Raw genomic sequence first — 24,561 nt, 5'->3', positions numbered from 1 at the left:
TTGCAATGCTTATTTCTTATAGTTACCTCTTCAATCTATCTGATATTTATTGCGATGCATATCATGTGAAGTGGGATTGTAAGCAGGTCCCCAACTAAACCGCTAACCAATGTGCCGAATGACCCATTCTGTCCCCGTTGGTTTGTGGAAGGGCTGGGACTGGGCTGGGTCCTCTGGGCCAGCTGCTTCCCCACCTGTCCCCTCTTATAGTAGCAGCCCAGAGCTATGCTGTTCATGAGGTAGGACTGCCTAGATTAGGCACACGGGCACTGGAATTAGACAGTCTGTGGTCCAGCTACCTACTCAACCACTTACCAACTGGGTGACTTTGAGCAAGAGAGTGTTTCTCTCAGCTTCTGTGCTAAGCCTCATTTGTCCCATCTGTAAAATGGGGGCATGAATGTAGCATGATGCCTCCTGCAGAGAATGGCTGGCTGTGCAGTTGTGAGCCTGGCACACGGTGGGTATTCAACTGGTGTCATTACTGTTATCTATCACAGCCAGGCGGAGTGCTGGGCTAACCTCTCTGTGCCCGGCGCAGTGTTGTGACCAAGCTGGACAGCCGGCAGGCGGTCAGTGTCAGTCCCTGGTTCCAGTATTCCTGGGGAAACACAGCACAGTTTTGCCTGTGGAGGAGAAGTAGCCCGTGTGGAAACAGGAACTGTATGAGCCAGGCACGTCCCTTCTTGGGGGAGGGGGGGTGCGGGTTCCCTTAGAAAGTGAGGCAGGGAACTGAGCTGCAGCTTTTAGGGCCCCATGGAGACTCTGTCTCCTTAGAGGGGGCATTAAGCATTCATTAATAGAGCCTTCCAGAAACCTCTGCACATTGACTCTTACAACCTTGGGGTCCACAGGAATAGGGGAGCTCCAGATGAGGAGACACTGGCACTTTGAGGGCAGGGAGCAGCATTCACCCTATGGAGATACCCTTGGAGCCTACTTCTGAATGTGTGCCCGCACGCAGTAGGCACACAGTAAGCACTAGTTGACTGGCCAGTATGACCGCGGCCGTGAAGGGAGCAATGTTAGTAGATGGGTCCCCAAGGATGCAGGGGAGGGGCACACAAGTTCGCTGACTTCGGACCCTAATCCTAAGTGTCTAGAACCCGAGAAGGGGTGGAGGGGAGTCAGCTGGGTCTGAATCGCTATGAAAGTTTGGGTCTCAGTTTCCCCATCCTTGAAATGGGGGGGTGGGGCTCGGCTGGGCTAAGCACCCGCGGTCCCAGGGGCTCCGGGGCGCGGAGGGGTCCGAGCGCCGTGCGGTAGCCGCGGGGCGCCCCCCGGGCCAGCGTGGCGGCAGCCCGCACGAGCGCAGGGGGCGGCGCGGCCCCGCGGTGGGGAGGGGCGGGAGCGCGCGCGGGCCCGCGCAGGCGGCGGCGGAACCGAGCGGACGGGCGTGCGGCCGCGGCGCCGCCGACTCGTGTGGGACGCGCCGCCGACTCGTGTGGGACCCTCCGCTCCGGCCGGCCGCCCGCCGGGCCGCGCGCCGCTCCTCCCGCCGGCAGCCGAGCCGCCCGCGCGCCGGTGAGTGGCCTGGGGCCGGGACCCCGGCAGGATCGGGCCCTGGAAGGGGCGGGGGCCGGGCGGCGGGGCCGTCACCCAGAGCCGGGCCGAGGGGGTGCGCGTGCTCGCGCGCGCGGCCGCGAATCGGCGGGGGACAGCGGGCGGGGGTGTACGTGGGAGGCCGGGGCGCGAGTGAACCAGCGAGTCTCAGCGTGTCGGCGGCCGTGCGTCCGAGCGTGCGTGGGCGGCGTGTGTCTGTGTGTCCCCTGGGGTGTGCGCCCGAGTGTGTGCGTGCCGTGGCGGGCATGGTGCGTGTGCACGTCGGAGGGTCTGGGTTGCGTGGTTTGCGGTGAATGAGTGCGGGGGACACGGGCATGGCTCCCTTGTAGCCATTTATTGTTTACTGTTTGCCAGGGAGTGTGCCAAGCACTTCACGTGGGATCCCATTTTTGTGAAGGAGTTGTCTGGGTTCAGGGAGTATGTATGCGCACGTGGGTGAGTGTTCACAAGTGGTTTCCGTGTGCATTTGTGAGCCTTCGAGGACAAAAGTGTACGAATACGAAAGAGTATTTTGTGTCCGGGAGTGTGTGAGCGTGTTTATTATGGAGGCTGAGGGTCCCCCCTTGCACCCATCAGGCATATTGATGGCCCGGATGCCAGGAAGCCCATGGGGAGAAGCAGGCCGGGGGTGGGCACCCGGTGGGTGCTGGGCCTTGTGTGGTGACTGAGAACAGAGGTCAGACCCGCAGAGCGAGGCTGGGCCTGGCAGAGGGGGAGGCCTCCGAGCCAGGCCTTGGTGGGGCCCACTGGCAGGACCCTGCGTCCGGCTCCAGGATGCTCAGGCTGGGCTGGGGCTTTGGTGGGCCTGGCAGAGCTACTTGGCCTGGTACTAGAGGACTTGTGTTCAGTTCTTCCTAAATACCCCTCTAGGTCTCTTGGCTTTGTTCTCCCCCCTCTCTGACCCTGGCAGATTATAACTTCCCCCTGAGGCCTTGGTGCGGGGGTGGCTCGGTCCTGACCCTGGGAAGGCCAGGGGCCCCAGGACACTTGTCTGTGTATCTGAGGGTCTCTCTCTCTCTGCCCGCTCTGCTAAGTAGATATTCATCTGATTTATTCATTTGTTAAGCCTGGGCTCCAAGCATGAGCCCCCAAGACAGTAACAAATTGATCACAGCAGGCTTGGGACACTGGTTTCCAAGGTCTGTCCTGCAGCTTTGATGGACGGTTTTTGGGGGGCTTTATAAATGTTGAAAATCTCGGCCGTCAAAAGTCTTAATTGCTTTAAGGCCAACTTTAGAAACACCGAGCTCCCTCGTTTCCTCTGAGTTTTCAAAACTCAGCTTGCCTTTCTGAGGGGAAAATGTCGTGCGCAGGCAAATCTTGGAGGCACATTTAAAAAATCGTGGTGTTAATGGAAGAAGAATTTCATTGAAAAGGATGCAGAGCCGGCTGGAAGCGCCTGTTCCCAATGTAGCAGCTTACCGACTGAACTTTGGACGTCTTCTTTTAGCAAACGAAACCTGGAAGAAACAAAAAAGATCCACACTCTTTTTCTTTTTTGTCCTAAACAAATGAGAGAGAGAAAAAAACACCTTCTGGGTTTGCTGGAAATGCTGCCTCTCCTTCTCCCCTCAAGGCCAGGCCCTCCCTCCATCCCCCACCCCCAAATAAAATATGCCTGTGGGGAGCTGTGGATGAGTCACTCCCTGGCAGAGAGCCCCACGGGCAAACATTTGGGAAGGTTCTTGCCTAACTTCCCAGAAGAAAAGGCCCAGGATTTAAAATGGTCCCTGTGGTTTGTCAGCCTCTGCCGTCCCGTCTGCTTCGGAAATGACTAAAAAGTAGTTTCTGTCTTCAGAAAATAAAGTCTCAGAGTGAAGCAGTGGCCCAGGTTGGTCTGGGCTTTGGGCCATTCAGATTGTTCGGGTTGCAAGAATCAAAGCTCCTGGCTTTGCCAGGTGGCATTTCCAGTGGCCCTGAGCAAGGAGGGAGCAGGGAAAGGGGACAGGAAAGCATGTTTAGGGAGCACCTACTGTGCAGAGAGACTGGGACTGCTGAGAGGAGTTTGAGGCAGAATCCTGTCACCTGCTTGACTTCAAGCCTGTCCTCTGCATAGGGGCGTGACACTTGTCTTCTGAAGGTGCACAGACCAGGGGCTCCGTGCCTTCACACACATCTACTCCTTTAATCTTCCCCGTGAGGTAGGGGGTTGTCATCTCCATTTTACAGATGACATAACTGAGGCTCAACGAGATGAAATGCCAGGCATAGCTTTGTGAAAGTAGCACCACAGCCGATGGCCACCACTTATCGAGGACATACTGTGTGCCACGCACGGCACCAGAAGCTTTAAGGGCCTTAATTCACTCAGTGCACTCAGCAACAGGCAGACGGGAACTCTCCTGACGCCCATTTTACAGGTGAGGAAACTGGGGACACGGAGAGATGAAATCATGTGTTGGGGCTCACAGACTGCTGTGCGGTTTACCCTGGGGTTGAACTCAGGCTTGTCTGAGCGGAGCCTGCCGTCTGCCCACTGGAGCTGGAAAGTCATGGTCACTGTATTCCGAGTCCTTGTGCGGCTGGGGTCCTCACCAGGCTCCCGGCTTCCGGGAGAGGCCTTCCTGAAGGCGCTGCCCTCCTTCCTTGTCCACTCCTGTGGAGGACCCACGCCCAGGGCCAGGACTGCCCGACAGAAAGGGTTCGCAGTTCACATTTTTTTCTTTCCTCATGAAGTGCCAAAGATTGGTTTCAGAAAGGAAGTGTCAAAACAATTGTCAAAAAGAGAAGAATATCCCCTTCCTCTTCTCGGGTCAGACCAAGCAAGGGAGTCAGAGGGGGGAGAGTGGAAGACCCTGGTGAGTCATCCAAGATGAAATGCGGGTTGGCATCTCCAGGCTGGTGTGGGGAGGAAGTCCGCTGGGGCATTGCCCTCAGGAAGAGCCCAGTGTGTTCCGACCCCTGGTGATGGCGACTAACCTCCAGGGCCCTGACTCCCCGTTCTGAATATCTGACAACAGGATCATTTCTGCCTGGGCTTCTTGTCCCTTGCCCTTTTAGCCCCGTGCCTGTCTCTCTGACTCGTTCGTTTCCATTCTTATCACGGGTTTCTACAATGCGGTTCTTGAAAGGAACATGGTGTGTGAGGAGTGTGTGAGGACCGGGTTTGGGGGTGTGCGGGGCCCCTGCAAGGGTCCTTTGATGTTGGAAGGAAAAGGTATTCCTTCTCCCTTCCGAGTATGCTCTGTGAATTGATGAACATTTGCAAATTGCTTTGAGATGCGTTAATTTAAGGTGTGAAATAATAGATCTTGTGCAAAGGCTCAACCGCATTTCTGGCATTGATGGATTTCTCTCCCGTCTGGCCTGTGATTTGGGGAGGTAAAAAGAGTCCTTGTTTCTCCATGTTTATCTTTATTTATTTATTTATTTATTTATTTATTTATTTATTTATTTTTGCTGATGTCATTCTTCGGAAGCGGTCCTTTCCTCGGCTGTCACTTTGGATGGTTGCCAGAATGCTGGCGACCAGAACGTGCAGCTTTAGGGAGCAGGGGTGCTCCTGGAGTATGTGTGGGGAGGTCATCTGGGGTGCTCTCCCCCTGGGTGTCTGTGAAATTGCTTCAAAACAAGTGGGTGCTAGATGACCAGGATTGGCCAAAGATCCTCAGTGGACTTTTTTGGTATTTGGCCATCTTATATCTGACTCTTGCTTGGGTAGTGACAGGATGGCCTTTGGGGAAAATGTTTATTTTTTATCTTTTTAGCCATTTATTTATTTATTTATTTTAAGTGAGCCCATTGCCCACTGTGGGGCTTGAACCCATGACCCCGAGATCAAGAGTCAGATGCTCCACCGACTGAGCCAGCCAGGTGCCCCGAAAATGTTTTATTTTATAAAAAGAAAAAATCAGGTCGGTTAGTGGCTGGCTTCACCCATTCCTGTCTGAGCTGGGTGACATACTCACAGCCCCTTCCTTTGGCCCAAACTGAATTAAAGCAACAGCCTTCTCAGACTCCGCTTCCAGACAGGAGCGGACATTGGGGCAGATCAGTTGGTGGTGTAATTTCCTGTGACGTTCAATTTGGGAACTTGACCGTGGAGTGTGATCTAGCATTTTGACATCTGTCCCTCTGACAGACTTGCTTGTATGGAAGCAGACCCACATACACAGCCTCTGCTGCGTTCTCTCCAATTCTGGATTTTTCCACAGACGACTCCTGCTCGGGTGGTCTGGTGGCAAAGGCCCAGTCTTCTGGCCAGGCCTCTTGGCCTTCCCAGCGGGGTCACCGCACCCCAAACCCAACCGGCCTCCTTGGCTGGGCTCTGGGGGACAGACGAGTGAGGGGCCTGCAGAACCGAAAGGTGATGCAGCCAGGATCTGAAATGCATTCAGTTCCAAGGGCCTTCATCCACATGGAGCCTCTCTTTCTTTCTCTTCAACATCTGCGTGATGGTGACCTCATAGAAAAGAAAAAGGGGCTTTATGTAGGAATTCCATAGAGTGTGAAGGAATTTCTGCGAGGGAAGGGGGAGGGAAGCTGCCATTGAGAGCCTGCCGCCCTGCATTTCCTCGAGTTGTTTAAGCCTCACACTTCAAAATTAGGCTGGGGGAGGGGCAGTGCTTGACCTTGGCGAAGGGAGCTGGCGCCTTAGAGGAGAACTCCCCAAAGTGCCCAAGTTGCAGTTGAGGGAACAGGGTGAGTCCCTTGCTGCAGGTGAGTGGCAGCGTTAGAGTTTGTCCACGACCCGTCTCCCCAGGCCAGCCCTCTCTTGTTCCTTGTCCCCAAAGTCTTTGAAACTGGGAGTTGTCAGGAAGAGATCTGCAAAGGGGCAGCAGTTACCCTGCAAATGACCTTCAGCTCTGTTGAGTCCATGCTGCCCCTGAGAAATCCAGTAGGCTCACCATCCAGAGAAGAGCCACACGCCCATTTTACAGAATGGAAACTGAGGCCCAAGGAGGGGAAGGCGCCAGCCCACATTCACATTAAGAACTTGAGCTTTGGCACCAAATGGAGGGAGGTGGGGCGTCCCAGAGCAAGTCATTCACCTCTCTGAGCCAGTTTCCCCATCTGGAAAACAGACAATATTAGGACCTCAAATGTATGAGGGAAGAACTACAGGAGATAGTGGATATGAAACCCTCCGCACATGGGTCGCACCCTGGAAGTGCTTGATGCTCACTGCCTGAGATTTTATGGGAGGTGAAGAAATTGTGATTCATCTCTTTAAGGACCTTCCCAGGGTCACTGGGCCAGGAAGGTTGTTTCCCTGTCGAGAGCATTTTCAGCGCCCCTGCGTATTGAGGCCCGAATTGGGCCGAAAAGCAGGGTCAGGATCTCTTCCAGGTGCCACTGAAGCGCTGCCCTGTGATCATGACCCTCAAAATAGCCCCGGGGAAGAGACGTGGCAGTTTGGTAAAACGAGGCGGAACTTAAGTCAGGGCGCTCTGGGCGGTTCAGGAAAACGTTTGGAAGTCAGTATCTTGTGCTCCTCTTGGAGTTAGAGGGTCTCGGGAGGCCCCGAGAGCGGTGTCAGCCACAGTGTGTTATTAAGCAAGGCAGATGTTTTGTTAATTATTTACACAGCGTCGGGGCCCCATCAGAGGTCTGTGCTGACAGAAGCGGCTGTCGCAGACCTGGGCCTGGGGGCAGGTAGTTCTCCGTGAAAAGCGAGCAAGCGGAATCCTCCTGGAGGGTCTGAACAGCGAGGCCTGGGGGCGTCCCTGCACGTTTGTGTGGGGTTCTGGCCGGTTGGCTTGTTGTCCCTGAGGGAGAGGCGAGGTCCCACGGAAGCGGCTGCCCTTCCAGGGGCCACTTCTGTGGGCATTTGGCCAGGTCTTCCCACCTGAGACCCCACCATGGTGTGTGTGGTGAGTGGGGAGCATCAGCGGGCGCTGGAGGCACCTTTGAACCCAGCACCTCTACTCCCTCACCTGGAAAATGGGCCAGTAGCCCCAGGCTCGAGGCCCTTGATTCTTGGACACTATTTGGGGGCTGGGGTGATTTGCCTTAGAAACCCAACTTTAGGCCTAGAATTGTCAAAAGGAAGGGGCCTGGGATGAAAGCATTCCCTGGAAGGTCACCGAGGGTGAGGGATGCTGGCTGGGGCAGGGCAGACCTAACCCTGTCTTCCCACAGCACTAACCCCGTTATGTGTTTTCTAGAAGGAGGGTTTGCATGGGAGTCATTTTAAGAAAAGTTTCTTATATGAAATATCCATAATCTGTAAGTCTGTGGAGACAGAAAGCAGGTTGGTGTTTACCAGGGGCTGAGGGAGGAGGCATGAGGAGCAACCGCTCAATGGGTGTGGGGTTTCCTTTGGAGTGATGAAACTGTTTCGGGACCAGAGAGGTGGTGAATGTGCTAAACGACACCGCATTGTTCACTTTAAAATGGTTAATTTTATGTCATGTGGAAAAATTTTTTTCAAGGTTCTGATGCTTAAAAATACAAGGCACGAAGTCCTCTCATTTTACAGATGGGGAGACTGAGGCCCAGGGAGGTAGTGACCAGCTTCCATGGTTGTGGCTGATCAGAACACTTCCCCACCTGTCAGGCCAAGGCTCTGGTCATGGTGCGTGGGCCTGGACTGTGTGCAAAGAGTCGGATGCCGAAACACAGACCCATTCATAGTTGTGTGGGTGGAGGGGACTTTGGTTAACCAGATCCACCCGCACTGGCTGGTATGTGGCCGTCCGTTCACTCATTCGTTGGAGAAATATCTCCCAGCGTTGTGGGTCAGGTGTTATTCTGGGAGCTGGCCCGGAGACCCTCTGACGGCCCCACTCCACACCTCTAACCACCTGGTGAGGCCAGGAGTTGTGTCGTAAACCCCTGTGGGTGCTTGCAGTTGGCAGCTCCTGGGACTTGCTCCCTGGGGTAGCAGGAGGGCTTTCCAGGAGGGAGGGGCTTCTGAGCAGGCTGGGTGTTAGGAGGTCTGGAGGTCTGAGAGGGCTGGGGTGAAGGGCCGGTGGACCGCAGGGTGAGTGGGTGGGTGGGGCTGCGGGGTGAGGCGTTGGGGGTGAGACTGGGGTCCTAGGCTGTGGGCAGCCCCCCAGCAGTGTGAAGCCAGAAATTTCTGCCCCTTCCTCAGCTTTTGACCCCTTCGGTGGATTCTTTGTACCAGGCACCTACTGTGTATTACATTCCGTTCTAACCCTTCACGTGGATTAGCTCCCTTCATCCCCCCAGCAATTCTCCGATGCAGGTATCCTTATGCCCATTTTATGGACAAAGAAACAGACACAGAGACTCTAGGATGTATGGTGCTTAATTAATTGCTGCAGCATCGGGGTCTGGTCAGTAGGGTCGGGGGACAGAGGCTGCCATCTGGAAATGCCTGTCGTATGGGCTGTGAGTTGGTGCCCAGGCGCAGGGCCTGGGAGAGGGTCTCCCAGGCAGCTGAAGGAACAGCCCCTACCAAGGAGCAAGTGGTGGGAGAAGAGGCCGCCCAGGCCTGCGGGGATCTGGGGGAGATTTGGTCTTTCTCTCTCTCTCTCTCTCTTTTTTTTAAAGATTTTGTTTATTTAATTGACAGAGAGAGACACGCAGCGAGAGCAGGAACACAAGCAGGGGGAGTGGGAGAGGGAGAAGCAGGCTTCAACACGAGGAGGGGCAGAGGGAGAGGGGGAAGCAGGCTTCCCGCGGAGCAGGGAGCCCGATGCGGGGCTCGATCCCAGGACCCTGGGATCATGACCTGAGCCGAAGGCAGACGCTTAACGACTGAGCCACCCAGGCGCCCCAGATTTGGTCTTTCTTACAAGAGCAGAGGGGCTCCTGCTACCTCCGCACCCCACTTCTAAAGGATCTTTCTCTTGCTCACTCCACTCCAGCCATGTGGCCTCCTTACTGTTCCTCAAGCATATACTCCCCAGTGTCCCCTCTTCCTGAAATCCTTTCCCCCCTCAGTGTTCCCATGACTTGCCCCCAGCCTTCATTCAGGACACCACAAAAATCACTTCTCCAGAGAGGCCCTGTTAACCCCCCATCCTATTGAAATCAGTCCCTCACTCCATCACTCCCCATTCCCTGACTTGGCCTTACTTTTCTTCAGGACCCTTCCCCATTCCTGATTCCGTATGTTATCTCCCTCCCGGACTAGAACGGAAGCGCTCTGTGAGGATAAGACTTGGTCCGCAGACCACCACCGGGTCCCCGGTGCTCAGCACGGTGCCTGGCACATAGCAGGTGCTTAGTTAATACTTAGTGAATGAACGGAAGGTTTCAAGTGGGCAAGTGGCAGGATCCTTGAGGAATGTCTCTGTGGACTTACTGAATCGGTTAGCAAACGTTGCCTGTCCCAGTGGGCAGTGAAAGGCTGAGTTGTGCCCAACTGACCCGCCTCTATCCAGAGGAGGTTTCCTAGATAAAAGCTCAAATTATTCCAGGGGAGGAGCCTACACTTGTAGAAGGGCTTATACCTCCGAGCGTTATCAAGGTCTTTTCCTTTGCTTCTTTCCTGTGGAGGGGGCTCCTGATGCCTGTATGGCAGTGGCTTTGGGTTGGAATGGGTGGGTGTGTGTCTTTAAGCTACACTTTCTGTCAGGTATACTATTTTTTTTAGAGGGCGAATCTTTTGAGGGTTGCTTAGGGAAAGGGAGGTGTTTAACTCTCCCAAGTGACTCCAGAGACTACCCCACCCAGAAAATGGGGAGTTGTGGGTTGAAAGGGGCAGGGATTCCCTAGCTGGTGTGGCCTTGGCAGGCCACCAGGGTGGGTGCCCAGATGGCAGGACCATTGGGGACCACATGGCAGACAGACGGGGAGCCGGGGGCAGGGAGCCCACCCATACGTTTGGCGGGTCCTGCGGAGTCCAGCCGGATTTAGTTACACCAGGATCTCAAGTGTGAACTTGGTGTGCCTGAGTCAGTGTGTGTGCATTTCCTTTGTTCATCTCCCCCAGGAATTTTAGCGGCCTTTTGTGTTTGTTTTAAATGCCAGCCTCCTCAGCTCACCCAAGAGGAAATGAGGACTGGATTTTTGTCTGTGCAGAGGCTGAGGACAAGGGTGAGAGCTGCCCACTCTTGATGGTGACAGCACAGCATTTGGGAACTATGCGAAGAACATACTTTTACTCCAAGCTAACAACTTTTGTTTGCACATGCTTCTATGACATCCCAGGCCTTCCGATATCACCCATCTATCCGTTAGGCACGTGATGACCACAGTTTCCAAACTCTCAAAAGGGCAGTGGTCTGTAAAAGCATTTTAGTGACATTTGGGGACAGGAGAGGCTGTTTGGAAGATGCTTGTTTGGTTGCTAGTATATAAGATGTTCTGGATGCTCGAATGGCTTATGGGCGGCATCTTTGAAATTGCACAGTGCTGAAAATTCTGGGACATATGGTCACTGTGATGTGCTAATGTTAGCAATCGAGATATTTAATTACCCAGAAAAACCCCTTTGCCTATCCACTACGGGTTACTGGAGAGCCTTTATTTCTCAGGAGGAAGGTCTCACACTGTGTAATCCGGACCAGCAGACAGGGAGTCATTATCCCTCATTAATTTATTAGCTAATTAAGTGATTTATTTGGTCACGCATTTATTCCTTCCATTGCTGTTCACTGGCAACATTTGCTGGGTCCTACTCTGTGCCTGGACTGGTGCTGGACACTGGGGATGGAATGAAACAGAAGAGCAGGTATTACTGAATCCCCACTGGGTGCCAGCCCATCGGGTGCTGCTGTGGGCTACAGGTGAATTCATTTCCCTGTGCACATTTACTGAGCACCTACTATGCGTAGGCCCATGGAGATGCCAAATGAAAATGACACAGTACTTGTGGTTTGAACTCTCCCTGCATTTTGATGGCATCTTTTGGTCCCGGCCCTCTGCGTGCTGTGGCAAACCCAGCCAGCCACCGTTCACAGGCCCTGGAATGAACCAGAAACAATCCAGATGCCCCAGGAACCGACGTGAGAACAAGGCATCCCCTTCACACGTTGCGTCTCAGCTCCGCGTCTTGCCGCCACCCAGCATTTTGAGACAGAATGTGAGATCTCGTGGTTGGCTAAATACATAAATATTTTATGTTTCGATATTCTGAAAGCGAAGCCCAAATGCGCAGAACTGCAGCACATCAGTGCTATAGATCATATGTTATAATAATCTGATGACATGTTGTTTAAATATTTATGGACTGATGCGCCATGACAATGGGGGAGGAGAGTAGTCTTGGAGCAGAGTCGGGGCAGATGCTAGAAAGGAGGGAGCAGACCCACGCGATCCTGGGAAGTGCCACACGACGCTCAGGTTTTGGATTTGAGGTTTTGGGGTTTCGGGACAATAGCAACGGGCCATGCCCTTGACCGATGTCATTTCATCTCATCCTCACATCCATCCTGCGAGGATGTGACTCTTAATGATCCCAAGTGACAGAGGGGACACTGAGGCCCAGGGCAGGTTAGATCTGCCCTAGACCCCACAGCTGGGATGGCCCAGGGTCAAACCCGGGTCGGCTGCCTTCTGAGCTCGTATTCACAGTGTGTTCTGCTCGATCCGTGACCAGTCCTATTGGAAAAGCTGCCGCTGCCACCTGGTACTAACTGGACTTTGTAAATCACAGAAAGAAAGGCGGCATCTGTGAAATGTCGGGCAGGCATAGAAACCACAGGAACAAGTCTCTAACCCAGGACCACGCCACATGCCTGGCACGCGGTGGGGGCTCTGGAAGTGACACTTCCGCCCCTCGGCCATTCTTTTCGCTGCTGGTTTTGTGGTTGTTCGGGGAGCTGTCTGCAGACTGTCCCTGAGTTAGTACCCAGGCCCCCCGCCTTTCCGTGTGCCTTCCCTCCTCCCTGCCGTGCGACACCGCAGAGCTCAGACGTGGTAGCCCCCCAGCCTCCGACAGCCCTGCAAGGAAGCCCTTGTGTCTCCGCCTTACAGATGAGGGACTCCTGCCCACTCCCACTCCCTCCGTGTGGGGAGCCGTTCCTTCCACGCTCTCCCAGAGGCTCTGCTGGGTCAGCCTCCCCCCCGTTGGCTGTGCCACCGCCGCCGTCAGTCCTGCCTGTTTCATCACTGCTCAGTGTCCGACCGATCGGCACGTCCCGAGCACGGGGAATGGGGCCTGGTCCACGAGATGACAATAAGTGAGCAGCGGTAGGAATTCAAAAAAGAAGCTCCGTGGACAGGGGTGAGGGGAGGGCTGAGTTCTGAGAAGCTTTTCGGCCAGTGACTGTCTCAGACCGCATGGTGCCTTCTAGTTCTGCAGAGGCCTAGGGATGTCCCCTGGGGCCTCCAAGCCAGGGGATGGGGGTCAGAAGGTCATATAAACAGAAAGTAGGGCCGGCTACGTGATTTGTGCGTCCCAGCACAAAGTAAAAATGCAGGTCCCCTTGTTTAAAAAGAGGAGAAAAGCTTTTTCCTTTGCCGTCTCTTTCTACCTGTCGTGGTGGTTTTTCTTAGCGATTAAATGCCATGCTGCCTTGGGCACAGGGACACTCACGGGGTGAGTGCAGACCCGCGCAGTTATCCCATGGCGCACCTGCCCCTGTGGCTGCACCCAGGCCCCCGCCAAGGGTGGAGGGTGGCAGAGGTCACTGGGGTAGGGGGTCAGGAGCAGGACCACCTATGAGCTCAGGCTCCAAGCGCCCAGCACATGCATCATTGTCCCACCGGACTTCACTTAGTTGGCACAAATTCAAAGATGAAGTGAAGGCTTTAAGACAGTGGACACAGAGCATGAAGCCCCAAGCACTGGGCTCCCTCCGGAGGGCAGGGCAGGGTGAGACGAAGCCACTGGTCACATGCCCGTGAAGCTGGCCCTGATGGGAGGGCTGTAGCCTCTTCCCACCAGTGCGCACATTGCAGAGAGCTTGGGGCCAGATCTTACTTGGGGGAAGAGCTCTGCTGTGAGGTACTCTCTGCAGACCACCAGCCTGGGCTGTGAATGCAGTGGTTGACCAGCTGGTCTCCCTCCTCACCCCAGGCCTGTCTTGCCAAGGACACACCGTGGATGTGGGTCTCCTTGGAAATGCCCCCTGCCACCCGATTTCATTCTTCATGTAGTTGCCTGATGTTATTGCATCGACAAACCAATCTCTTCTGACTTCTTGTCCTTGGGTGACTAGGGTCAGAAATCAAATGATGAGGTTGCTGACCCGCTCACTCGGGAAGAACGCTAAGCAGGTGGTGCCCTGGGGATCAGAGAGGGTGGGAAGCTCAGATTTCGCCAGCCTTCCCACGCTGTTCCTAGCTCTGAACTGGGGCCGGGGGCGGGGGGCTGGCAGCCACAGGATGTGGACATCTGTTACTCTCGAAAACATGAATGAGGGAGACTCAGGAAAGTTAACTATTATTTAGCACCTACTGTGTGCCAGCGATGTGGCCAAGTGCTTTATCCGGGTTGCCTTTGTCAATCCCCACAACAACTTTGGACTGGCCCCATTTTTCAGATGAGGATAACTGAGGTTCAGAGATTGAAGCCGCCAGCCCAAAGCTATAAGCCACATGGTTTGGAAACTGAAATTTGAACCCGGGCCTCGCCCAAAGCCAGTGCTGGGACCACTGCCTGGCTGAGTCTTCTGCCTCCACTATCCGTTGCACGTGCATGGGGACGGGACAGGAGCCAGACCTTAGCTCCTGCTGCTTGTCGGCCCCTGCCTCAGAGCAAACACCCTCCTTGGCAGGGAGCAGGTCCCGAGGCTCTAGCTGCAGCTCCCCCCCACCCCTCCTCAGACCAGCCAGCCCTGTGGCCGGTCTCAGGCCGAGATATAGAGGGAGGAGGTGGTGGGTTAACCTGGACACCCTGCAGGCCAGCCACGCCCCTTACCTTCTGCTCATCACTCTCCTTGGCTTGTTGCTTCCCACTGGGGGACTCACTTTTCTCCCTTGCAAAGCGAGGGGGAAATCTCAGTTCCTGTCTCTGGGGGAGTTTTCATGACCCAGTGAGGGAAGCACGTGCTTAGCAGCCATTCAGCAATAGGTACCTGTTATTGTACTGACAACGACACTGTGTGGGGTGAGGACTGCAGCTTGGTGGCACCTGTGGCGCTCAGGTGCTCCTCTCCACACTCAGCTCAGAGCTGCCCCCTGGGACTCTTCCCTTGCTTGCTTTGTTTGGTCATTCATTGATCCAGCAGAGCCAGGCACGGTTCTAAGAGGCATAATGAACAGAAGAGGCAAAACGGAGCTGGCCTTCTGGCTGGGGAGAGCTGGCGTAAACAAGACAGGAGTAAAGTATGTCCGGTGTTGCTGGTCTGAGTATTGGAGACAGATGCAGGGGAGTTGGGGTGTGGGGGTCCCTCCTGGGGTGATACTCCCACAGCCTCCTGAGAGTTCACATGATGCCTGTTCTAGATCCCAGCTCCTCGGGTAGGGGGGTGGCTGGGTTGGCACCGTGGGGCTTGCTTTGCCTCAATTGTCTTTGACAAAGTGGTTTTCCCAACTGGATTGTGGGAATCTTCCCTCAGGCTCTCCCAAGACTTTGAACTGCTCCTTCTCAGGGCTGCTGGTTACCAGGGCCAACCTGGGCAGGTCCTGGCCACGTATTCTTGCACTGACTCCTCCTGGTGACCCTGTGAGTCAAGTTCTTTAGTCCCATTTTACAAACAAGGAAAGCGAGGCTGAGTGAAGCTGAGTTGGTAGCCCAAGGGCACACAGTGAGTCTGTGACTGAGTCAGGATTTGAACCCAGGCCTTTGGCTTCCAGAGCACACACCCCCTAAACCATTCTGTCCTAGTGTGGATGGACGTTTTTGTGTTTCCAGCATCAAAAGAAGCCATGTGTCCTGCTCAAAGGAGCAGATGCTCAGCAAGCACCTACTGTGTGTCGGGGCAGTGCTGGGCGCTGCAGGGGGGTGTGGTGGAGAGGAATGCTCAGATTGGTCTGGAGGTCTTTCCTCCAGGGCTGTGAGGGGGTAGGGTTAGCTCCATGGCAGGGAGCAGGGTGCCCAGAGAGTTTCCACAGCTTGCAAGATCACACAGCCCCGGACAGCCTGTCATCAACCACGGCTATCTCAGGCCAGCTTCACCATCCACCCTCATTTTGTCCTTGGACCATCCGAAGCCCAAAGAACAATTCAGTGGCTCGACTTCAGATTGGAGAGGGGGGGGAGCCCTTTGCGTAACTTTGGAAATGGACGCCATATCCACAGTGAAATTGCTTTAGAGATGCCACTGATTCTCAGCGGTGAGGGCCTGTGGGCATGGGACTGGAGAAGGGACTGGCCAAGGGTTCCTCCCCGGACTGACACCAGGGCGTTAGGGTTTCCTGACATGGGGACGGGGGGGGAGGCGGCGCACAGACAAGCTGTTTAAAATAAAATGTTTCCAGAATTGTCCCATCCTACCATCAGCAAACAGTCCTTAAGCAGCAAGGAAACTGCGTGTTCCTTGTTCACAAAATGGTGAGCTGGCCATCAGACCTATTTATTTAAACCCAGAGTCGATGAGGCTAAAGACTTCAGCTCTGAGCGGGCACGCTGCCTCGCTGTAGCAGGGGAGCCTAATCTTCAGGGTTTTCTTCCCATTTACGGGTTTTTGTTGTTGTTGTATATTTGTAAAATGAGGCTTCTGCTGGCAAAAGCAGGTTTTAGCGAGTGCGGCAGCTCTTTCAAAACCTAATAAGGCCCCAAAGGAGGGTGTGTTCCGGCAACACTTTTCTTCTCCCTCCGGGGGCGGCCCGATTTGGCTTGCCTCCTGCACTTTGGGCACCGTGGACCATCCGTCTTGCTTCCCATTAACAGAATTACCGCCATCACTTCTGCAGGGACGAGATGGGCCCCTTGGAACTGCCTTGGGGACAGAGGCAGAAGTCGCCACGCAGTTTTGCTTAGAGGGGAAAGGAAGGAAAAAGAGAAAAACCAAACTCTCACAAATGGATGGTTCTTTGGATCTGAAGGGCCTGGGCCCTGGAGGAAAGGGGCCTCGGGGCGGGTCCAGCCCTGCTTCCTGCTCACAGCCCCAGGCGGGACGTGCCTGACACCTCTCACAGGAGAGCGGACCACACAGGCGATGGGGCCTGGGGTCAGCAATCTGGGATTCTACCTGGAGACCCCTGTGTCAGGGAGCAAAGAAGGTGGGGCTGCAGGTTAGAAAGAATGTTTCTGCCTTTGCTTGAACTGCGTCAGGATGTCGGGAGGGATTTCCCGATGGGCAGCTGGGGGGTGGTGTGGGGTGGGCCCAGTCTCTCTGTCCTCATAGGTAAGGGAGGGACCATGAGCTCTCTGCCCTTTGAGTCTCCTTGGTTGGCCCTCGATACCTGGTTTTGGGGGGAGGCCAAGGCCACAGAAGCCATAGGATCGGCCTAACAGCAGGATGGAAAGCGGGAAGAATCCCAAAGCAACACTGACTTCCAGCAGTGCACTGTTGAAGCACCCCCTCACTCCCCAGTGGCCCAGTTCTGGGGTATGTCCCAAGGGGAAAGTCCTGAGTCTAGACCTTCCACCTTGCCAGGGCTAGAGGCTCCCCACCCCATGCCCAGCACCTCCTTCACCAGTGCCAGTGCTCTTAATAGGGTTATTCTTTGTGTAGAATTACCCGCTATCTTTTTAAAAACAGCTCCTCCTCTTATTGCTATGAGTACTTTTTCATCAGAGTGTCCATCAGGGGTTTACACATGCTAGCATCAGCTAGGCTTCACCTTGAAACAGCTCCATTTTATAAGTGAATCCCAGGCTCAGAGAAGTAAAATGACTTATCCAGGGCCATACAGCAACGCTTTGAACCCAGATCCATCTCCCCTGGAAGCCCCTGCACTGGTACCTGTAAGGTTCCACCGGAGAGAGCCAGGTGGAGAGGGCGTGCCAGTGGAGCACTGGGAGGTGAGAAGCAGGAGTTGCAGGACCCCACAAGAGGCTCTCTGGAGCTGACATGGTTGGTGACAGGTGTCACCTGGGATTGGGGTCAGGCAGGTAAGGTGGCCTTGGACGCTGAGCTCTGGGAGTGATGACTTGATCTGGAAGCTTTGAAGGCTGACACGGGAAGGGCCGTGTTTCTGGTGGCTTGTATGGAAAATGGTTCGGTGAGGGTGGTGGTGAGACTGGGAGGCTGGTGAGGAGGCGCCTGTGTGGACGTGTCATGGTGTGAACTGTCTTGGAGCCTCTCAGCGGCCTGAGGCCACAGTTTCACCAGAAAGGACCTTTGGCTCCACACCCCAGCCCCCAACTCTCCCACCCCCACCCCAGCCCTTCCTGCTGGGCGTCTGGCAGGAGGCCCCTCACCTCTGAACCCCAGCCTCCCTCACAGCTTTCTTGTGAAAGGCAAGGCCCACACGCCTACGACTTGCTGGGGACAACGTGAGAATAAATGATAAAATATGTAAAGCTCGCAGCGCTGCTTCGGGAAGGGGGGAGGGTGCCATGGATGTGTTGTTTTCCCTGAATCCGATTTCTGCTTGTCCTTTCTGCCCTCCCTATCAGAGAAGCTGTTTTGATTGCTGGGGACGAGAGAAGTCGGGGTTAATGGGAGTGCATCAACCGAGGCCTGGCCTGTTCAAGGGGTCTGTCGCCAAATACCTTCATTTCCCAATTTCCAGGCCATCTCACGAATCTGCAGGAGCCCTGGTTCTGACGCACTTCCCAGGGATTGAATTATGTTGTCACTGTGATTGAGTTCTGATTCTCCCTTGATCGACTGATCGATTGAGCTGGCCAAGTCAGAGGCAAAGCCGTGAAAGTGACCAGCTCTGAGTTCTAATGTATGTCTCTGTGTGTTGGGGGGTGGGCTGGGATCAGAGTTTCCCCTGCCCACCAGGAGTCGGCCCGTCTGGCAGCTGACGTTGGCCATGCCGTGAGGGGGCGGCTCACAGCCTCGGGTTTGGTGTGTGGTGGTGTGGCGCCATGGGTGTGCCCCCCCGGATAAGCTGGCTGTTCCCAGGATCTGTCCAGGCCAAGTTTTCCACGGAGGCAAGATTCTCAGGAGGGTGAGCCTAGGCTAGCCCAGGAACTGCTTTGCACCCTCCCATAGAGCCAGGTGGTTCTAAAGCAGATGGGGTTCTGCCCGGCATTAACGGGCTCAGCCCCCTGCCCACCACAGGGCCTAGCACCTGCTGGGGATGCAGCCCGGATATTTTTGTGTTGAATGGACGGATGAGGGTAAGGAGATAAACGTGTTCCATACTGGCTGGGTGACTTCATGTATCTGGGGTCTCATTTTTACCCTCACCAGAACCCATATTTCGGCTGGGGATGCTGGGATTCAGAGAGGTGAGGACTGTGGCCGAGACATTCAGCAGACAAGGCTTGGGGCTGGTCTGCCCATGTGTGTGACCTTCCACTCCCGTTACAGCTCTGGGCCCTTGGCCTGGTCTTTCCTTCCAGATGCTGAGCTCCCCCAGGGCTGGACGTGGCCTGCCCAGACCAGGTCTGCGCTCCTGCTCCCGCCCCAGGGCCGATCCCTCCTCTAGAGCCCCCCTTCCCCTCAGTGCTGGGCCGAGATGGGGGTGGGGGGTGCTCCCTGTGTGCCGGGCACTTGGCCTACACAACCTTATTGAACAAGCGAGCCTTTAGGTAGGTCTTCTCCCCATGTTCACATCATGAAAGCGAGGCTCAGAGAGATGAGTGAAACTTGGCCAGGGTTTCCCAGCGAATAAGGGAAGGAGCCCAGATTCAGATTCAGGAAGGCCAGTCACCTCCTGGCTGGAGAGCAGGTGGCTGGGACCCGTTATCAGCAGGGGCATAATGTTGGAGCCAGAGCTTTGCCATGCAGAAAAAGCAGGGAGTCTGCCAGAGTTGGGCGGCCCCTTGGTTCCCCAGGAAACGGGCTAGATTGGGCCCCAAACCCACTCAGTCCCCGTGTGGCCACCCCAGCCCGTCCCTTTCTGGCTTCCGTTGCTCCTGGGTGGTGGGAGGACAGGGGAGGACCCGAGTTCCCCGAGTGCCGAGCACGTGCTAAGCAGTTTGCTACACAGTCTGAACTAATTGTCGCAGTGACCATGGGAAGCCGGATCTGCTTATCTGCACAGGCCGCTCAGCTCCATTTCCCTCCTAGCACTTATTGCTGTCCAATGTCTGTATCCACCTCCCCACCACTCGACACCTCCGGGGGGTGGGCAGGACCTCCTCCGCCTTGCGCCTCGGACAGCGCTGGGCTCTGTGGGCCTTTCGAGAAAGGTCTGATGACTGACGACGGGGTGAAGAGGAAACTGAGGCAGCAGGCAGAGGCCCGGGCCCGTCCAGTGCCAGCACGGGGCCTCGCTCACAGACTGGCTCTCAGCCCGGAGCTCCAGGTGCGCCTGTCTGTGTCCCCGAAGGTTCACACTGCCCAAAGAAACTTCTAGTCTGCGCCTGTGGCTTTGGATCAGCTCTGAAAAAGCGTGTCCTGTGACTGCTCAAGGAATCTGGGCCTTTCGCCCAGAAAAGAGTGTGTTTCCTGGCTTCCTGAGAACTGGGGCCCACCCTGCCCCTGGCCTGAGTGTACAGAATGGGAGGGAGGGAGAGATGGACTCCGGCCCGGAAAGCGACAGCATCAGACCTTACCATCCGTCTGAGGTTGGCTGCCGTGTGCCCGAGACTGTCCCAGCGAGGCCGCCCCGGCTCGGCCATTAACCCTAGTGCTCCAGGCAAAAGTTTCTCCGGTGTCTGGGGCTTCCTCTGAGGGGGGATCAGCGCTCCCGAGTTACTGGAAAAGGAGCCTTCCTCACGCTCAGGCAGAGTTTTGTCCCCTGGGCGGCTCTCCCAGCACACCTCACTGGTTACCATGTGGCAGACGTGGGGGCGACACGGGGCTGACCTTCATGTGCCCAGGGCCACGGGCTTCCGGTGGGTGCACCTGGCATCTGGCCGTTCCCTCCAAGGCCGGGCACGGGTTTACGAGGTGTCTTTGAAGAGAGCCAGAGTCACCAGGCCCGTGATGTCTGTACATCGAGTCATTTCACGATTTGGTTTCCTTTTCAAGAGAAGGGTCTGCGCTTCTCTCTCCTTGCCCTGCTGTTCCCTTGTATTTTCCTTTCCTGGTGACCCTCCCTCATTGACTGGCCTGGAAGGCGTCCTCCCTGGGGCAGGGAGATCATCCAGCCCTCGGAGGGTATTAGCTGCAATTGCCCACAGGTTAACTAGAATAGACTGGGCACATTTCTGAGAGGGAGAAAACCTTTTTCGTACACCTAGGAGCGTGGGGGAGGCCAGCCTCATTTCTCCTCGGCCAGGACTGGGGAAAACAAACAAACAAACAAACAAACAAACAAAAAACCAAATCACCCAGCAGAGCACGGTAGCTTGAGTTTGCTGGTTCCCGAATGCCAGACCCCGGCCAGGCCCAGGGCTATGTGAAACCCTTACCCGTCCATGGTGAAATGAGAAAATTTAAGGACAGGCCTTTCTTACATCAGGTGTCCTCTTTTATGCAGAATGGTGATAAGAGATGGAAATTTTACTGTAGATGCCAGAAAAAGTTGGCGGCCTTATATCCATCTTCGGAATTTAGGGGAAACATTACAGGCCTGTGAAATCTCCAGACCTGGGAACCGCTGGTTTACTTCCTCTGCAGCATGAGAAGCACAAGTTGAGCCTGGAGCCTTCGATGAAGCCTGCAGTGCCTGGGGAACCCGGGGCGCTGGGGGCGTGTGCGCGCCGGCCACGCCCCGGGTGGGGTGGGAGCGTGTTGTTTCCACAAACCAGGTGGCTTACGACAGCGGTTTATTCTCTCAAGCTCCTGGAGCCACAAGTCTAAAATCAAGGTGTTGGCAGGGTCGGTTCTGGAGGCTCCGAGGGAGGGCGTGCTTCACGTCTCTCTCCTTGTTTCTGGCGGCCGCCGGCAAGGCTTGGCGTCCCTCGGTTTGTAAACGCAGGACTCCAGTCTCAGCCTCTGTCATCACATGGCCTTCTCCCCGTGTGTCTTCTCTTCTTATGAAGACACCAGTCATTAGATTCGGGTCCCCCGAATCCTGCGTGATCTCCTCTTCACTTGATTACATCTGCGGAGAGCCGATTCCCAAATAAGGCCACAGTCCCAGGTTCCAAATAGACATGAGCTTTGTGGGGACTCGGGGACAGCGACCTGGGCGGGGGAGGAACGCCTGTCTGCATCAGGCATGGCCAAGTGTTAGTACTTTGGAGTGTCTGCAGCTGTTTGAGTTAAAACAGGGTTCCCAAGAGGGACTGCTGTGGCCGCCTGGGATTGCAGGGCACTGGTGGCCCCAAGGTCCCTGCTGACATTCCTGCTGAAGGAGACAGATGCACACAAGGACCCAGGTCCAGGGTGGGAGAGCCTTCATCCCAGCCAGGGCCAGGTCGTGTGACTCAGGGGAGGTGACCTAGCCACCCTACACTCTGACTCCAGTCTTTGCTCTGCATCCTAGACTTGTTTATATATCCTTTAATGCAGGTGCCAGAGATGAGGGGATTAGCCCACTTGAGCATTTTGAAAGACAGGCCATCAGCATTTAGTCTTTTGGTGGCACTGGCTAGGACTCCTCAGAACCCAGAGAGAGCCCCTCAGTGCTCAACACCAGCCACCAGCCCTGGCTGCGCTCCTGCCTGGAGTGTGGCCCCTCCCGGTAATGACAGGCCCCGCAGTTCTGGGCAGTACCGCCGGCGCAGCCTCCGCCTGCCTGTGTGGCAGGAAGGAAGGATCTAGGCTCTTCTCTTCCTCCAGGGACCCTTATCTATTTTGGCAAAAAGGCTCTGTGGTCAGATGTTTCTGGGTTAGCATCCCAGCCCTGACACCTCCTAGCCAGTGATCTTGCTCAAGCAAGTCGCAGGGCCTCTCTGAGCCCGGCAGCTCCCCTCCTGTGAAATCGGAGTAGTGATTCTAGCCTGGAAAGATGAGGGGACGGCTGTGGGGCTTAGAGGTTGTCACGCGCTTTTGTGAATCCTTCCAGTGCCTAGCACGGAGCCTGGCACACAATAGGTGCTCAATAAATACAAGCCAGTTAAGCGAGGGTATCTTGGAGCTTGGAATGTAAACTTCACAGCACTCATGAGACAGGGTCCCAGCGTAGTCCCTCGAGAGGGAGGTGGTATAGGCATTTCCTTCCTTCTGTGTGTCGACAGTTACCTGAGCTGACCAGGGCAGGCGTGGGGAGGTCAAGTGCGGTGCAGGTAGCTTTGGAACTGCATCTGAGGCTCTGATTCCTCCCATGATGCATTCAGTAAAATTAGACCTGGGCTTGGCACCGTGGGCGGCAGAGTGGTGTGTAGAAGAACACAGGAAGGGGTGTCTGGCTTGGCAGCCCTTACCAGCCCTGTGTGCAGATGCTCACCGCCCCTCGTCATGCTGCCAAAACTCCCTCTCTGCCGTAGACCTGAGGCCACTGCTGTCGTTTGGGCCTCTGCCCCACAAGTGATGCTGGGTGTGCCAGCCTTCAGGCCTCTGCACCCGCTGTACCCCCTGCCTGGCATGTCCTCGCCCTGCTCCTCTGCTCAGAGCGGCTTCCTCTTCTGAGACAGGCCAGACGCTTGCACATTGCTTTCGCTGTGTTTCCACACCCTGGGCGTACAAAGCAGTGATCACACTGGGTTGTAAGTTCTGCTCTGAGACTCCTATCGCTAAACGAGCCCCATTGAGGACAGAGGCTGGTCTGCGTATGTGTTTGAAAATTGACTGAACAGACGATTGAATGTCCTTGGACACATCACTTCTCTGCTTCGGTCCTTGGTTTCCTGTCTCTGAGATACAGGATGTGGACCGGTGGGTTACCTGGGGCCTTTCCGAAGTCTCTGGTGAGACATGCACTTTTAAATGAGTGGCTTCAGAGTTCCTCCTGCTCCCAGGAACAGAGCAGGAGCGTGGCAACAACTGCACACGTGTGCCAAATGGCCATGCTATACCCAGAGCATATGCACAGAGCATGGGGGATTTTCTGGGTGCTCAGCGCAACGCTCCCAGTTAATGGATTCTGGTGTCTTTGGAAAGGCAGCACCGAGGCAGCCTCAATGGTTATTTTAACTGTAGTCGGGCCAACCCTTCCCCACCTGTCCCTCTGTGGGAATTCTCCCCAGGCCAGTGGAGGGAAGAATGTTTGCACCTGCCCACCCCCCCCCCCAACACACACACACACACACACACACACACACACACACACACAGCGCTCTCTCTCTGTGCTTCGTGTCTGGCCAGGGCTCCTCCTGAGGATGCATACAGCAGGTTCTGCTGGGGTCTGTCCCCCACTTTCTATGCTCCAGGCTGGTGCCAGATTTCAAACCTTCCCAGCTGGGCAGACTTGCCCCTCTCTGAGCCTTAGTCTACTGATCTGCAAAATGGAGACAGTAATTCCTCATGGGAACGAACAAGTGGACCCAAGTATTGGGCACAGTGTGTGGCCTGGGGCAGGGGCACATGATACGGTGGCTGTTCTTCTTGGCATGAGTAGTCCTTACTCTAGAGATGGGGGTGAAACCGATCAGCAGCCTGCTTGCTTAAGCCAAAAAAATGTCTGTTGCCTGAAGAATTTTGTTTTGGAAGACAGGTTTTGGGTCAGAACCTTATTCCCTTAGGAATTTCACGGTTGAGCATGCAGGCATATTTTATAAGCTTGGTGGCCACCCAAGCCTTAGAGCCTTCCACGTGGATGTTCCCAGGTCAGGCTTTTCGGGAATCTCTTACACAGCTGGGCTGCCTGTCGCGTCGGTAGCATCGTTTCCACAGAGCGGTCTCTGTCTGGCTATGAATAGATGTTTTTTCCCCTCTTTCTTGGACGCCTGAATAGCAGTCTCCCTCCTGCGGTCCCAGAGGCCGACCTGCGTGGAAAACTCTAAAATGGACATCAGAGCGGGGCCGTCCACTCCTGCTCGGACTCCCGGCACCCAGCGAGGCTCAAAGAGGTGGGTCGATGGCCGCGGTGACCTGGGAGCCTCCCGAGGCCCCAGGCTGTGGCTATCAAGGCTGCTGAGCCAACAGAAGAAGTCAGGGGTCACAGAAAAGACAACAGTGCAGAGTGGTAGCCGAGATTGAGGAGGATGGCCCAGTGTCTCCAGAAACAGGCCTGCTGGCAAGCCAAGCCCCAGATGCAAAGCCCCTGAAAGTAGGATGGTCGCTGGAGATGAGCACACAGCAGGCTAGAGGGCCTTGTGGTTGGGAGTGTGGGCTCTGGAACTCGCTACCTAGCTCCGCATCCCAGCCCTTCCACCAGCACAGCGGGCCTGATCTTCTTATGCCTCAGTTTACCCCTTCT

At 55.3% G+C, this 24,561-nt stretch overlaps 1 protein-coding gene across 1 annotated transcript in view; it reads left to right on the top strand.

Moving 5' to 3' along the window:
- Positions 1 to 1,392: 1,392 nt before the first annotated feature.
- NEK6 (NIMA related kinase 6) overlaps positions 1,393 to 24,561 on the top strand; it is an 84,223-nt gene continuing 61,054 nt past the window's right edge. The window contains exon 1 of the mRNA XM_027616223.2: positions 1,393 to 1,524. The gene's annotated coding sequence lies outside the window, so the exon portion shown is untranslated. The remainder of the gene's footprint in view (positions 1,525 to 24,561) is intronic.

The sequence above is a fragment of the Zalophus californianus genome, chromosome 13 (assembly GCF_009762305.2).
Source record: "Zalophus californianus isolate mZalCal1 chromosome 13, mZalCal1.pri.v2, whole genome shotgun sequence".
NCBI lineage: Eukaryota > Metazoa > Chordata > Mammalia > Carnivora > Otariidae > Zalophus > Zalophus californianus.
This window is presented reverse-complemented; position numbering and strand designations above follow the sequence as displayed.